Raw genomic sequence first — 6,382 nt, 5'->3', positions numbered from 1 at the left:
AGTGATAAGCATTGTTTCTACAGATATTAGATTAACTAAAAGTATCCCTTATGGGAAACGAAGGGATGGGCCACAATAAATGGATGGGTCTGGCTGGTTACCTGCAGCAGGAGCGTGTCCCTGAGGCACAGATCGCTCACGCTATTGTTTGTGGCTTAAGAATGCCTTTAAGCAGTTTTCTGCCCTGGGTGGGCCAGGTGTTCCTCGCCCTTATTCTGGTAAACCCACAAACTTCCAGTGTGGGCGTCATGGCCATCGTGAACATGTCACAGTGCTGCAGAGATTTTGTTTATGGCCAGTTTGGGGGCCAGTTTATGGCCGGATTTTGGGGGGCGTGTTGCCAACACCATCTCATTTAACCCTACAGAAGCCTGAGAGCCAGCAGTCACCTACAGGACAGGCAACTCCATCGGCCCCACCATAGGCCACATCGCTCAGAAAGGGTGGAGTGAGATTCCACCCCAGCTCAGGCTGGCTTCGGACGCCGTGCCCCTCCATGCACTCAGACCTGGAGGGAGACTGCCTTGAGCTGCCGCTCTATCTGCTGCTTCAAGGTCCCCAGTCCTAGAGATTCCACGTCCATCTGGCCTCTCTCCCAGTTCCTCCTTCTGGAAAGCCCTTCCCCATCTCAGCTCCCACCTGGGCCCCACATTACATCCTCAGCCTGGCAGTGAGAGGGACCCTGGGAAGAAGTCAGCCCCCACCTTCCCCTCCTGGCTCCTCTCCCCAACAGGCCAGGCCCACCCCCACCGGGACCCCCGCCTGGCTGAGCCTCTGTGGAGCACTCCTCCCCAGTAACCCCAACGCCTCCTCCTTTCCTCTGCTCAGTGGTCCTCAGCGATCTCTGGGAGGCAGGGCCCTTCCCCTCACTCACTCATCATCTCCCTAATCACTCGTCACTGTCTGATGTCTTCTGTTTTGCACATTTTTATTTATTATTTCTTCCCCCCAGCCCCCAACCACCAGAAGCTAAGAGCTGTAGGCAGCATTTTGCTGGCTTTCTTTGCTGCTTCACGGCCAGTGCCTGGACACAGAGGGTGCTTCCTTACATGGACTGAGAAAGGAATGGGTCCCGGGTTGAGGCTGGCCCTGAGAGGAAGGAGGTTCCTCCCAGCAGGTGGCCCATTGTCCAAATGCATGTTAGAACCAGTTGTGGATCTGAATCAGTGTCTACAGAAGCAATGGGAACCCTCCTCCAAGGAGAGACAAAGATAAACCCACACTCTACACGCAGTTTAAGGTCTACTTTCTTATCAGAATGTGTTGACCAGGCACGGTGGCTCATGCCTGGAATCCCAGCACCTTGAGAAGCTGAGGTGGGAGGATTGCTTGAGCCCAGGAATTTGAGGCTGCAGTGACCCACTGCACTCCAGTTTGGGTGACAGAGCAAGACCCTGTCTCTAAAAATAAATAAATAAGTAAATAAACAAACATAGAGTGTGTCATGACCATCTCTATTCCTCTGTAGACATTCAACAACACTTTTTTTAATGTTTAAATTTTTATTTATTTTGGGACAGGGTCTCACTCTGTCACCCAGGCTGGAGTGCAGCAGCTCAATCTCACCTCACTGCAACCTCCACCTCCCAGGCTCAAGTGGTTCTCCCACTTCAGCCTCCTGAGTAGCCGGGATCGCAGGCGCGCGCCGCCACCTGGATAATTTTATTTGTATTTTTTGTAGAGACATTTGCCACATTGCCCAGGGTGGTCTCAGAATCCTGGACTCAAGTGATCCACCCACCTCAGCCTAACAGAGTGCTGGGATTGCAGGCATGAGCTACCACGCCTGGCCCCATTTTATTCTTATTTTTTATTAAGAGACAAGATCTCACTCTGGCTACAGCCCAGCGGCATGGGCATAGCTCACTGCAGCCCCGAATGGCTGGGTTCAAGTGATCCTCCAGCCTTTGCCTCCCAGAGTTCTGGGAGAATCTGCAGTTACAGATAATTTATATACTGGTTTAGAACATTTACTATTTTGTTTTGTTTGCTTTCAGATGGGGTTGCCCAGGCTGGCCTCCACCTCCTGGGCTCAAATGATCCCCCCGCCTCAGGCCCCCAAGTAGCTGGGACCACAGGCATGCACCACCATGCCCAGCTAATTTTTGTATTTTTTATTAAGACATGGTCTTGCCATGTTGCCCAGGCTGGTCTCCAACTCCTGAGCTCAAGTGATCTGCCCACCTCAGCCTCCCAAAATTCTAGGATTTCAGGCATGAGCCACCACAAACAAATTTATTGAGCACCAACTATATGCCATACTCTGCTCAAAGCACTAGGACACTGTGGTGAGAAAACAGACAAGGTCCCATCACTCAAGGAACCAGACAAGCAAAGATGCAAATTAATCAGAGATGTGATGAGCACAAGAAGGAAATAAACAGTTTGACGAGACAGTGACTGAAATCAGGGGAGGGAGATGCTTGAGCCAAGACCCAGGGGTCAGAAGGAGAGAACCGCTGAAGAGCAGGAGGGGCATCCAGGTAGAAACCGTGAGTACAAGGCCCTCGAGGAACCGAAAGAGCCTCCTGTGAATGAGGAGCTGGAAGCAGGTCCATGTGGCTGGAGTTTAGTACGAGGTGAAATTAGGGGAGAGGACCAGAGACGGGAGGCTATGAGCTAATGATCAACACATTGGCTTTGATTTGTGCTGACATAGGAGCCACTGGAAATTTCTTTCAGCATTTTTTTTAAAACAGGGTCTCACTCTGTCGCCCAGGCTGGAGTGCAGTGGCACAATCTCGGCTCACTGCAGCCTTAACCTCTTGGACTCAAGGGATCCTCCTGCCTCAGCCTCCCTAGTAGCCGGGGCTACACACACCACCACCACACCTTCCTAATTTTTTTGTGGGTACAGGTGGGGGATGGAGTCTCGCTCTTTTGCCAAGCTGGAGTGTAAAGGTGCGATCTCAGCTCACTGGAACCTCCGCCTCCTGGGTTCAAGCAACTCTTCTGCCTCAGCCTCCCAAGTAGCTGGGACTATAGGCATGTGCCACACCCAGCTAATTTTTGTATTTTTAATAGAGACGGGGTTTCACCATGCTGGCCAGGATGGTCTCCATTTCTTGACCTCGTGATCCACCTTCCTCGGCCTCCCAAAGTGCTGGGATTATAGGCAAGAGCCACCGCACCCAACCCCTAATTTTTGTATTTTTAGTAGAGATGGGATTTTGTCATGTTGCTCAGGCTGGTCTCAAACTCCTGAGCTCAGGTGATCCACCAGCTTCAACCTCCCAATGTGCTGGGATTACAGGCATGAGCCACCACGCTTGGTCTCTTAACAGCTTTGTTGAGATATAATCAACACATAATAAACTGCACATGTTTAAGGGTAGAACTGGATAGATTTTGACATATGTATACACCTGAGAAACTATGACCATGATCAGAGATGTGATGAGCACCAAGTAGGAAGCAGATAGTAAACCTATCCTCCATCAACAGATGAATGGATAAAGAAAATGTGGTACTTTACACAACAGAGTACCATTCAGCCATAAAAAGGAATGAGATCCTGTCATTTGCAACAACGTGCATGGTATTGGAAGTCATTATGTTAAGTGAAATAAGCCAGGCACAGAAAGGCGAACTTTGCACGTTTTCATTTATTTGTGGAAGCTAAAAGAAAATTAAAACGATTGGCCGGGGCCGGGCGCAGTGGCTCATGCCTGTAATCCCAGCATTTTGGGAGGCCGAGGCTGGTGGATCATGAGGTCAGGAGATCGAAACCATCCTGGTTAACACGGTGAAACCCCATCTATACTAAAAATACAAAAAATTAGCCGGGCGTGGCGGCGGGCACCTGTAGTCCCAGCTACTAGGGAGGCTGAGGCAGGAGAATGGTGTGAACCCGGGAGGCAGAGCTTACGGTGAGCTGAGATCACACCACTGCACTCCAGCCTGGGAGAAAGAGCAAGAGTCCTTCTCAAAAAAAAAAAAAAAAAATTGGCTGGGCGTGGTGGCTCATGCCTGTAATCCCAGTATTTTGGGAGGCCAAGGCGGGGGGATCACGAGGTCAGGAGTTCAAGACCAGCTTGGCCAACATAGTGAAACCCTGTCTCTACTAAAAATACAAAAATTAGCCAGGTGTGGCGGTACGTGCCTGTAATCCAGGTACTCAGGGGGCTGAGGCAGGAGAATTGCTTGAACCTGGGAGGCAGAGGTTGCAGTGAGCCAAGATCGTGCCACTGCACTCCAACCTGGGCGACAGAGTAAGACTCCATCTAAAACAAAACAAAACAAAAAAGAAAATTAAAACAATTAAACTCATAGGCATAGAGTTAAACTCATGGATAGTTTCCCGAGGCTGGGAAAGGTAGAGGGAGATGTAAGGATGGTTAATGAATGCAAAAATATAGTTAGATAGAAGGAATAAAATCTAATAGTTGGTAGTACAACAGAGTGACTACAGTCTACAATAGTTTATTATATATTTTTAAATAACTAAAGAAGTATAACTGGACTGTAATACAAAGAAAGGCTAAATGTTTGAGGTGATGGATACCCCATTTACCCAGATGTGATTATTACGCACTGCGTGCCTGTATCAAAATATCTCATGTACTCCATAAATGTATCCACAAAAGTGAAAAAGAATAAATAAATCATAATTCGTAAAAAAGAATAAAAAGCTATCCATTATCCTCAAATATTTCCTGTGCCCTTTGCAACCTGCCGCAACCCAGCTCTGTCCCCAGACACCACCGAGCTGCTTTCTGTCAATAAGTTGCATTTCTGTAATTTTATAGAGGTGGAATCACATCATACATAGGCCTTTTTCATCTAGCTTTTTTCACTCAAAATACTTATTTTGAGACACATCTATGTGGCAGCAGATGTCCGTGGTTTACCCCTCTTATTGCTGAGTATGCATGGATGACCACACTGTCTATCCGTTCACCTGCTGATGGCTGTCTGAGCTGTTTCCAGTGTTTGCTGTTATAAATAAAGCTACTATAAACATTTGTGTGTGCATCACTGTGTGGAGATATGCTTTCATTCTCCGGGACAATATTTAGCAACAGAATGGCTGGGTCACATGCAGTGATTTTACTCCCTAGGACGCCTGAAGCTTTCTCCCATGGCGGTTGTGCCTTTCCATGTTCCTGCTGGGAGGTGTGAGTGCTCCTGCAGTTCCTCAGTGTCCACACCAACACTTGGTGTGGTCGGTCTCTCCATTGAAGGATTTTGAGCAGAGAAGTGGTATAATTTTGTTTTCAAAAGATCCCTCTGGGCCGGGCACGGTGGCTCACGCCTGTAATCCCACACTTTGGGGGGCCGAAGTGGGCGGATCACGAGGTCAGGAGTTCGAGACCACCCTGACCAACATAGTGAAACCTCATCTCTACTAAAAATACAAAAATTAGCTGGATGTGGTGATGCATGCCTGTAATCCCAGCTACTCAGGAGGCTGAGGCAGGAGAATTGCTTGAACACGGGAGGCGGAGGTTGCGGTGAGCTGAGATCGCTGCACTCCAGCCTGGGAGACAAGAGGGAGACTGTCTCAAAAAAAAAAAAAAAAAAAAAGACACATTGGGATAGACAGGAAAGAACAAATTTAAATACACTGTCACATATCTTTGTAGTGATTTCCTGGTCCTGAGACAAGATCAGTTCCGTTAAACAGCTGTTTCCCATAACAGGAGGTTGCAGATGGGCTAAACTTACGTATATGAGGAAGGTGAACAGATTTTTAATAAGAGGTATTTCTATGAAAACAGAAGAAAAATGAAGTTTATTGTTGGACACAATCTATCCAGACGTTAGACTCAAAGCATCTTTAGTTACAGATGAGGAAGCCCCTGGCAGTCTGACACAATGTTTTCACCTGTGTTACAAAGAATAACCTCAACTTTCTGGGCCTCAGGGAAAAGTTAATAGCATTTCATTGAGTCCAGGTCAGAAAAACAAAAGACAAATTTGAAAGTATTAGTGTGGGCCCAGCGGGGTGGCTCGTGCCTGTAATCCCAACACTTTGGTACGCCGAGGCGGGCGGATCACAAGGTCAGGAGATTGAGACCATCCTAGCTAACATGGTGAAACCCCGTCTCTACTAAAAATACAAAAAATTAGCCAGGCACGATGGTGGATGCCTGTAGTCCCAGCTACTCGGGAGGCTGAGGCAGGAGAATGGCGTGAACCCGGGAGACGGAGCTTGCAGTGAGCCGAGATAGCGCCACTGCACTCCAGCCTGGGAGACAGAGCGAGACTCCATCTCAAAATAAATAAATTAATTAAATTAAATAAAAATAAAAATACAAAAACTAGCCGAGTGTGGTGGCAGGTGCCTGTAATTCCAACTACTTAGGAGGCTGAGGCAGGAGAATCGCTTGAACACGGGAGGTGGAGGTTGCAGTGGACCAGGACCACGCCATTGCACTCC

Source organism: Pongo abelii, chromosome 18 (assembly GCF_028885655.2).
Source record: "Pongo abelii isolate AG06213 chromosome 18, NHGRI_mPonAbe1-v2.0_pri, whole genome shotgun sequence".
NCBI lineage: Eukaryota > Metazoa > Chordata > Mammalia > Primates > Hominidae > Pongo > Pongo abelii.
The sequence above is the reverse complement of the archived record's forward strand: the minus strand, read 5'-3'. Positions refer to the sequence as shown.